Below are 10,544 nucleotides of genomic sequence, written 5' to 3'. Positions count from 1 at the left end.
TTCTCTCCTAACTTTCCTTTTTTTGGTTTTGTTTTTTATTAATTCCCTTCTTCAACATCATTATTTTGGAAGTTCTGGCTAATGCAAAAACCTGGGGGGAAAAATAAGTACAGAAATATTGTTGTAAAGTACCGTACCTCCAAATGTAAAGTACCATGCCTCACTTCTGTGGGTTTACGTAGAGACACTAAGTCCAGATGAATTTTGAAGGGTTTTATTAAAAGGAGAAGATTTATTAATATGCCGGCCACATATGACTGACACGGGGCATAGCAGACCCAAATTGTGCAGCCCCAAATGTATCTCAGAGGCTGATTATATACCCTTTGACTACACACAGGTTGGGGGAGCATGACAGCATGACACAATCATTAACAAGATTATAACATTTGTCTAGGGCAGGGGTAGTCAACCTTTTTATACCTACCGCCCACTTTTGTATCTCTGTTAGTAGTAAAATTTTCTAACCGCCCACCAGTTCCACAGTAATGGTGATTTATAAAGTAGGGAAGTAACTTTACTTTATAAAATTTATAATGCAGAGTTACAGCAAGTTAAAGCATATAATAATAATTACTTACCAAGTACTTTATGTCGGATTTTCACTAAGTTTGGCAGAATAAATCTTTATGAAACAACTTACTATAGTTAAATCTATCTTTTTATTTATACTTTGGTTGCTCCGCTACCTCCCACCACGAAAGCTGGAACGCCCACTAGTGGGCGGTAGGGACCAGGTTGACTACCACTGATCGAGGTTAATCCACCTTGGAAATGCCTCTTTTCAGACCCCTCTGAAGCAAAAATACCCTCGAGAGAACACATAATTCCTACCTTGCTTTCTCCCACCCTTCATGTAATCTTTTTTATGTCCCCTCCTTAATTCTAAATGTCCTAAATGCATAAAAGAAGCTGCAAACTGCCACTCTGAGAAGCTTTTCCTCAGTCTGTTGAGATCTTTCTTCCAGGCATATCCTCTGTTTTGGCTCACATAAATTTCTATAAAAACTCTCTACAGGTTTGGACAGTCTTACTTCAACAGAATGCAGTTGATTTTTATTATGTATCCTCTGAAGGGAGAAATAAAGGGATTTTAGATAATAAACATCTCATGGAAAATTTTCCGAGTATCTGTTCCAGACACGGTTTCCTCCCCGCAGTGTTCCGCACTGAAGGTGGCTAATAGAAGGTCCCTGGCTCTGTCCCCTGCTGAGTTTCTGCCCCAGCACACTGCTCTCCTCATTTAGCTCCTCTTCCCCCGCTCCTCCTCCGCCGTCTGATGCAACACCTCCCAGGCAGACGGGAGCCCAGGGACTTCCATTCCCTGAAATGGGAGAGGGTCTCGTGCCTTCTTCGCACAAAGAAATTTTTGGAAAGAGTCGTTTCTTTCTCACCCTGAAATCACCTACAGGATGAAATTTTCAGTGAAGTCTCATTTCTCACATCTATTAAAAATAACCTTTAAAACCTAATGTGGCACTTCACACTATACCTCTTGGTATTTTAATAGGGTGTTTAGAGACGTACACATGCTGGCTGTTTCACAAACCAGCACACACAGGTTCTACGTTAACTGCCAGTGTCTGCTGCTTCTTGCTGAGTAGTAAGAGAGCTGCTAGGAGACCTGCCATACACTCACTATCCAAATCTGGCAGAACAGGCTTACCATTCACTTAACCCCAAACATCTAACCATCAGTACTCTGAAATTTAGGGAGAAAAGACATTAAAATAATACCTTCATCTCTAAGTTGTGTGTGTGCGTGCCTGTGTGTGTACATTCTGACATGTATGTTCTATGTCCTCCTGAAATATAATGATGAGAGTTGACTACTCATGTGGAAAGTTATTTTATAATACCCCAAGTATTTCTTTTTATGCCATATCGTTTTCCAAATAATGAATGTTTATTTATTTCCCTTTAAAATAACTTTTAAATTTTAAATAAAAGACTCGTTTTGAGATCCCACTGCATGACAGACATTGGTGCGAGATGCCATAGCTTTGTATTTTTCAGGGTACAGGAAAAGGCCATAAAATGAAGCAAAAACTTCAAAGGGACTACTGTATGTGTAAAACCAGTAGCCATGGCCACCATCACAGCTGCTTGGCCCATGCAGGTTCCCATTTGATTCAGACAGATGGTAATGAAAAAATGGAGCCAAGAACTGGTGGGCTATCATCTTTGTCCTAGCTTGTACCCGGTAGGCAAGAAATACACACAGGGGGAAAACACTTCCCTTTCCATTCAGGGCTCCCAAAGCCACTGACTTATCTGAGTTTCCTAGAATCAAAGTTTTCTACCTCACCAGCCGTATTCACCTCTGTTCCCCATCTCCTTCTCTCTGCATGAACTCTGCATAAACTGGCTTCTCCTTTAGCACTCCGCCATCTTGGCTCCTTCTCCCGTCCTCCACATGGCCTTTCTCTGCTCTCATCCTGCATGGGCTTCTCTGCTCCATTTTATAGTATAGAAATCAAAACCTTTAATCCAATATACAAACAAGGAAGTCTCTGATATGAAGCCACTTATCTGAAGCAGAGTGGGATTCCTCATGAGAGTGTACCACCCCCCACCATGCAACAGTCAAGGGTGTGGGGAAAAGCTTAGTCTTAAAACTAAGCCCTTTAGCCCTGGCCAGTTGGCTCAGCGGTAGAGCGTCGGCCTGGCGTGCAGGGGACCCGGGTTCGATTCCCGGCCAGGGCACATAGGAGAAGCGCCCATTTACTTCTCCACCCCCCCTCCTTCCTCTCCGTCTCTCTCTTCCCCTCCCGCAGCCAAGGCTCCATTGGAGCAAAGATGGCCCGGGCGCTGGGGATGGCTCCTTGGCCTCTGCCCCAGGCGCTAGAGTGGCTCTGGTCACGGCAGAGCGACGCCCCAGAGGGGCAGAGCATCGCCCCCTGGTGGGCAGAGCGTCGCCCCTGGTGGGCGTGCCGGGTGGATCCCAGTCGGGTGCATGCGGGAGTCTGTCTGACTGTCTCTCCCCATTTCCAGCTTCAGAAAAAACAAAAAAACAAAAAACTAAGCCCTTTAGGCTATAATGACCTGCCTGCTTACAGCCTGCCTTTCACACCCAATGCAAACCATAAGCAAGCAAACATATATATCATATTACAAACTTATTTGACCAACAGTATGGCTTGTGTGATATTTAGGGTTGATTTCTATGATTTTTGATTCTATCCAGACTCAAATTGGGAAAAAACAGATGACTCTGTTTGACTTCCCATGTAAAACTGAGAAGCATTAAATAAATGGGAAAGGAAAGAACTCTTTTGGAATCCACAAATCTATTTTATTTATGACTAAGAGCCCCACTTAGCAAATATCAAGATGGATCCCAAATATTGTTCAATTAAAAAGAAGAACTCCATTTTATAAAACCAATGGAAACAATGCAGAATCATCTGTTTTTACTGGGTTTGAATGGGTACATGAAATCATTCTTTTCCTTTAAAATGATATATGCTATCCATATGTCCCATGGGTTTCTTGCAACTCTTACTGTTCTTAGAATGCCTTAAAATAGTTGTTCCCAGATGCTATGGTTTTGTAGTAGGTTATTACTTCAATATGTTTTATAATTAATATTTAAACACATGAATAATTAAATTGTTGATTAAAGGATACAAAAAGAGACAAAATTGTTGGTAAACTAAAAAAATTACTTTTTCAAAATGGGTTTTAAAAATAATCTAATGAATGCCTTCTTTAACTTGATCCTCTCTATGATGTTTATTCTTCACCATTTTAGTCTCCCAATTATTATCTTCCTTTAACACTCTGAGCAGCTACTAATCCAGACAACAGAGTTTAAATAAAATGTGTAGAGCAAAACTAAAGATATAGTCTTCAATTTAAAGGAAAAAGTGCATCTTTGATAAAGATCAATTTCGTCTTCTGTTTCCTCAAGTCTGAGCATGAATAAAAGGGTAACATCAGCCAAAACTCATCTGGAAGGGACGCGCAGCCCGACCGCGACGACAAGCTTCCCAATATGCCAGCACTTCGTCCCTGTGGAGGACATCTGCCTTCCCCTCCTGTTTACGAGGCAGTGTTTGTTGAAGCCAGGATGCGGGATGTGTTGGAGATACCGCATGTATAAACAGAATTCTTTTTCATCCTAGGGGAGAAACCCCTTCTCAATTTAAAAATGAAAAAGGTAGCATGTTTCACTACCTAATTTTTCCAAACCAGAAAGCTTGAGTCTACTCCAGGATTTATTAGTAGTCCCCACATATGAAAGTTTGCCCTTGGACTGATTTAGAATAACTTCTTATAGCAGTTCTGTTGATGCCCAAGTGATCCACAGGCTACCAGTCTAAGTGCTGTAAAGTACTGTACCTCACTTCTGCGGTAGAGACACCAAGTCCAGATAAATTTTTAAGGAGTTTTATTAAAGGAGGAGATTTATTAAATATGCTGACCTCATATGACTAACAAGGGGCATTGCAGACACAAAACATGCACGCCAAATACATCTCAGAGGCTGGTTATATACCCTTTGACCACATACAGGTTGGGGGGAGCATGACATCACATAATTATTAACAAGCTTATAACATTTATTTAGGGGACCCACAAAAACATTAAATTTTTCAAGGTAATACAATCAAATACATTTACAAATCTTTTAGTGTCTATCTTCCTTCCTTTGCTTGGAGGTATGTTACTCTCAGGATTCCAGGAAGGGAGGAAGAGCCAAAATCAATGTAGGGTGGTATGTAAATTCTGTCTCTTATTGAAAGAGAAAAGAAGTTCCTCAGACAACCTTTATTCTATAGTTAAAACTAAATGACCCATTGTCCTTGTAAGTCAGGAGCTTTTACATTCTTCTACCCTCCCTCTCCAAGGAAAGAACAGGACAAAAAGCCTGACCTTTCTTCCTAAAATATCAATATTAATTTTGCAACTTTTTGGTATCTTACCACATTCCCCACTGGTTTTATATCCTAAGTAAAATCCTTGACTTAATTTACTGAAGAGCATGAGGCTGTTGAGTAGGAATAATAATTTATAACATGTAACAGATATTTAACAGACAGCATTAATAGCAATACAGTTCATTAAAGAAACAAATGTTACTGATTAATTTCTTATAAACTGCACAATCCTTCTGCAACTTATATAAAACTAACTGGCTTTTATAACAATTTACTTTTAGTCAGAACTTTAATTTTAAAACCTTAACCTTTAATGACAACTAAGCTGGCTTTCTTTTTACCCTAGTTTTTCTTTTTTTCTCAAAGTCTGATTAAAAGGGAGTCCTTAGTGGGTTTCTTCATGCATTAGCTGTATGTAAACCAATCAGCTTCTGGTTTGTGGATGGAGCAGGGCATGCTGTCCTTCTCAGGGTTAACATACAAGGGTTGGTGGGATCAGTCTCCGCTGTCCACGAGGGTGTCTCTGCTGGGACTGCAGGCTTCAACTGGCTATGGTGGACCCAGGTGGGCATGCCTTCTACCTTGGCAGCAGTGGGAGTGGTCAGGATCATGGTCTGTAGACCCATTCATATGGAAGTCAGTTCTTGGGTGATGTACTTCTTTACCCAGACTGAGTCTCCAGGCTGAAAAGGAGGTATCAGATCTCCTGACAGTGCTGGAAGTGCCTCTCGGACAGTCTTTTGAACAGCCTGCTGAATAATTTGCAGACCCTGCAAGTACTTAAGGAAGGAGTGGTTATGTTTCCTTTATGATTTGATTTATGTGTTCTACTTGCCCTGAACCTTTGGGGCCGGTGGACACAATGTAACTTCAAATTAGTTTCTAATTAATATTGGGTTCTCTTCCTACTAGTTGTGAGACTTTGGACACAAATGCAGGCCTAACATTAGAATGGGCAAGCTAAATTTGGAAAGAATTCTACCCAGCAACTTCCTAACAACTGTTACTGTGGCCCCACTTCTAGTAGAAAAAGCTTCTATCTATTTGTCAATTACTTTAGTAAAATCTATTTCTAAATGTTTACCTGGGAAAAGTTTCTCTCTTCCTGTTTCTTTTCAGTTTCCTTACTTTACTTAGTATTCACTTGGGCACAATCTAAACACTCGGACATTATGTATGCCTTCTGCAATAGATTCTAAGTCTGGCTTTTCTAATTATCCCTTTCCTGCTGGCAAAATCCTTTTTTTAATTGGTTGCAAATAAACCTTTGGCAATAAGGGTTTTAGTAAAGTCACTAAAATTTTCTAGAAACCCCACTGGTTTTATGTAGCATCTTCAGCTGTTTGGTTTTTCTTGAGTCTCCCTTCTTTTGGTGTCCTGGTCAGTGGATGGAAAGTCACTATTTTAGGGGAGCAGGCTCCCATATTATTGGGGTGAGGGTTTGAGCCTCACTTGGTTAGTTCTTAAGCTTTCTCTTTATGGCCCCTTTTTCAACTGTGCCTGTCTTAGGTTGTCCCTTTCTTTCAGGGATTACCCATCATTGATAACCACTCATCTTTAGGGGCCAAGCAGAGCTATGTGATTGAGGGAGGAGCAATGTCCCTTACAAAATGCTTAGTTTTATTCATTTATTTATTTTTAGCAGCTGATGATGCAACCCTTTTTAAATTCTAGAGCTGGTTGCTATATAAAGACTAAGTTGACTGTCTCAGTATCTTTTCTGAACCTGGCTAACAGAAACTGATGGAAAAATGTCTAAACCTTCCGTACTTGCTTGGTTGCTAAAATCTTACTTAAGCTAGGCAACTAGAAATATTTTCTTGAGGTGGTCTCGATTGTTTTACAGATGATAGTTTTTTGATTATTGATTCAATTTCATTTCTAGTAATTGGTCTGTTCAGATTTTCTGTTTCTTCCTGAGTAAGTCTTGGAAGATTGCATGTTTTTTTTGTTTGTTTTTTGTTTTTTTGTGTGTGAGAGAGACAAAGAGAGAGAAATAGGCAGGGACAGACAGATATGAAGGGAGAGAGATGAGAAGCATCAACTTGTTGTGTCATCTTAGTTGTTCATTGATTGCTTCTTGTATGTGCCTTGACTGGGGGGCTCCAGCCAAGCCTGTGACCCCTTGTTCAAGCCAACGATGTTGGGTTCAAGCCAGCTACCTTTGGCCTTAAGCCATTGACCATGGGGTCATGTCTATGATCCCACTGTCAAGCCAACAATCCCACATTCAAGTTGGTGAGTCTACACTCAAGCCAGATGACCCTGCGCTCTACACGCAACCTAGGGGTTTGGAACCAGAGTCCTCAACATTCTAGATCAATTTTCTAGCCACTGAACCATTGCCTTGTCAGGCTGCATGTCTTTTAATTAATTATATATACCATTCACATCTAAGTGATTATTTATATAGTTGGATTAGTATTTATCATATTCTTAACTGTTTTTTTGCTTGTTGTATTTGTTTATATTTTAATCGTCCTGTCTTTCTGCCTTCTTAGTTTTAATATAACATCTTAAAGCTGTGGTCCCCAACCCCTGGGCCACGGACCGGTACCGGTCTGTGGGCCATTTGGTACCAGTGCGCAGAGAAAGAATAAATAACTTACATTATTTCTATTTTATTTATATTTAACTCTGAATGATGTTTTATTTTTTTAAAATGACCAGATTCCCTCTGTTACATCCATCTAAGACTCACTCTTGATGCTTGTCTCGGTCACGTGATACATTTATCCGTCCCACCCTAAAGGCTGGTCCATGAAAATATTTTCTGACATTAAACCGGTCCATGGCCCAAAAAAGGTTGGGGACCACTGTCTTAAAGGATTCCATGTCTCTCTTTTCTTTGCAGATCAATTATACTTATTTGAAAAATGTTTGCACTACTTGTCCAAGGGTTTGCCACATACCTTTACAACTAATCTGTATCCCCTTTCAAAAAACTCTGAAATGCTTCATAGGTAATGGTAATGCAGGTCCTTTATAATATAGTATTCCAGATCTTATCTCACATCCATCATTACATTTGTCATTCATTGCACTTATCCATAAGCCACAATTACACAAAACATTGTTGCTATCATTATTTTAAACAAACTATCATCTATTAGAATAATTAAGAATAAGAAAGGTAAAAGTCTTTTTTAGCCTTCCTTTAATTTTCTTTAATGTTCTTCATCTTTCTGTACATTTGAATTTCCGATCTATATCATTCCTCTTTCTGAAGAACTTCTTTTAAGATTTCTTGCAAGGCAGGTCTACTGGTAACAAATACCCTTGGTTTTTGTTTGTCTGGAAATATCTTCATTTTTCCTTCACTTTTGAAGGATAATTTTGCTAGATACAGAATTCTAAATTGGTAGGTTTATTCTTTCAATACTAAATATTTCACTCCTTGCTTGCATGGTTTCTGAAAATAATTTAGTATAATATTTCTTTTTCCTCTATATGAAAGATGTCTTCATCTCTAGATTTTTTTTAGATTTTAATTTTGATTCTGTTTTTCTACAGTTTTAAGATGGTATTCTTAGGTGTCTCTATTTTGAATATTTTTTTCTGTGGTGTTCTCTAAGATTCCTGGATCTGTAGTTTAGTGTCTGTCATTAATTTTGGAAAATATTCAGCTATTATTAATTTAAATGTTTTTTTTCCTGCTTCTCTCTCTCTCTTTTTTTCTTTCTGGTATCCCATTACATGTATGTTTTGCCTTTTATAATTGTACCAAAGTTCATGAATATTCTCTATTTTGGAGTTTTTCTTTGTGTATTTTTCTCTTTGCATTTCAGTTTAGAAAGTTTCTTATTGACATATCTTCAAGCACACTGAATCATTCTCTAATCATGTTTGGTCACTGGGGAGTTGTTTATTTCATTACAGTATTTTTTATTTTTAGCATTTTCTTTTTATTGATTCTTAGAGTTTTAATTTCTGTGATGATGATACTTACAATACCTACCTATTCTTACATGTTGCCCACTTTTCCATTAGAGACCTTAGCATATTAATTCGTTAATTTTAATTCCTAGTCTGATAACTCCAAAATCTCTACCATATCTGAATTTTATTCTGATGCTTGATTGGTTTCCTCAGACCATGTTTTTCATATGTTAGCATGTCTTACAATTACTATGTTGGAAGCTAGACATGATGATGTAGAGAATATGAACTGAGGTATGTGGGCCTTTAGTGTGAGAGTTTATACTTACTTGGCTAGGAGTTATGCTGTGTATATTATTTTCTTCAACTATAGATGTCTTAGGTTTCAATTTCCTTTAGTGTCATTGGTTTTTGTCTTCCCTCTTATCTCTGGACTGCCTAGAAATTCCTCATTAAATAGAATCTGAAACTCATAGTTTTTCAACAGAAATTCTCTGTTATATACAAAGATGTATTGATGTAGTTATAAGGTATGGTGGGCAGAGAAGTGTTCTACAGTCTTATATGATTAGTCTCAAACTTTTAGTAAGCCTTGGCTGTGTACTACGGTGTAAACTTATGAACAAGGACAACAGTGTGGTTATTGCCAGAAGGTAGAGCTAGGAGGAGGTGGAGGAGGGTATAGGGGAGATAAATGGTGAAGGACAGAAACTTGACTTGGGTGGGGGGGGCTGAGCACACAACATGATCTACAGATGATGTGTTGTAGAATTGTGAAACCTGTGTAATTTTGTTAACCAGTGGCATCCTAATAAATTCAATTAAAAATACTTCTCAATATTTTTCTCTCTTAGGTAAGAAAAAGATGCTACAGAAGGTTGAAGTACTGTTTTTTCCTTACCTCACTTCAACTAGGCCAGGGGTTGGGAAACTTTTTGGCTGAGAGAGCCATGAACGCCACATATTTTAAAATATAATTTCATGAGAGCCATACAATGACTCGTGTACCTTATGCATTATCCAGTAAAAATTTGGTGTTGTCCTGGAGGACAGTTGTGATTGGCTCCAGCCACCCGCAACCATGAACATGAACAGTAGGAAATGAACAGATTGTAATACATGAGAATGTTTTATATTTTTAATGGTATAATTTTTTTTTTGTATTTTTCTAAAGCCAGAAACAGGAGGCAGTCAGACAGACTCCTGCATGAGCCCGACCGGGATCCACCTGGCATGCCCACCAGGGGGCGATGCTCTGCCTATCCAGGGCGTCGCTCTGTTGCAACCAGAGCCATTCTAGTGCCTGAGGCAGAGGCCACAGAGCCATCCTCAGCACCCAGGCCAACTTTGCTCCAATGGAGCCTTGGCTGCGGGAGGAGAAGAGAGAGACAGAGAGGAAGGAGAGGGGGAGGGGTGGAGAAGCAGATGGGCACTTCTCCTGTGTGCCCTGGCCAGGAATCGAACCCGGGACTCCTGCACGCCAGGCCGGCGCTCTACCATTGAGCTAACCAGCCAGGGCTACGTTATAATTTTTTTATATAAAGATTTGTCTGTGAGCCAGATGCAGCCATCAAAAGAGCCACATCTGGCTTGCAAACGATAGGTTCCTGACCCCTGAACTAGGCTCTTATAATTTTCCTTGAGGAAAAGGAGGAAACAGTATGTTTAAGATTCACTTTAAAAATGGTTACGTTGTGTTCCTTCTATCAAAGCAGCAAGGAGATTTTTCTCTGGTCTTCTCAGTGAGAACCTGGTGGGGTTTCTGGAGATAACACTCAGAAA

This window comes from Saccopteryx leptura, chromosome 4, assembly GCF_036850995.1.
Source record: "Saccopteryx leptura isolate mSacLep1 chromosome 4, mSacLep1_pri_phased_curated, whole genome shotgun sequence".
In the NCBI taxonomy this organism is placed as follows: Eukaryota; Metazoa; Chordata; class Mammalia; order Chiroptera; family Emballonuridae; genus Saccopteryx; species Saccopteryx leptura.
The sequence above is the reverse complement of the archived record's forward strand: the minus strand, read 5'-3'. Positions refer to the sequence as shown.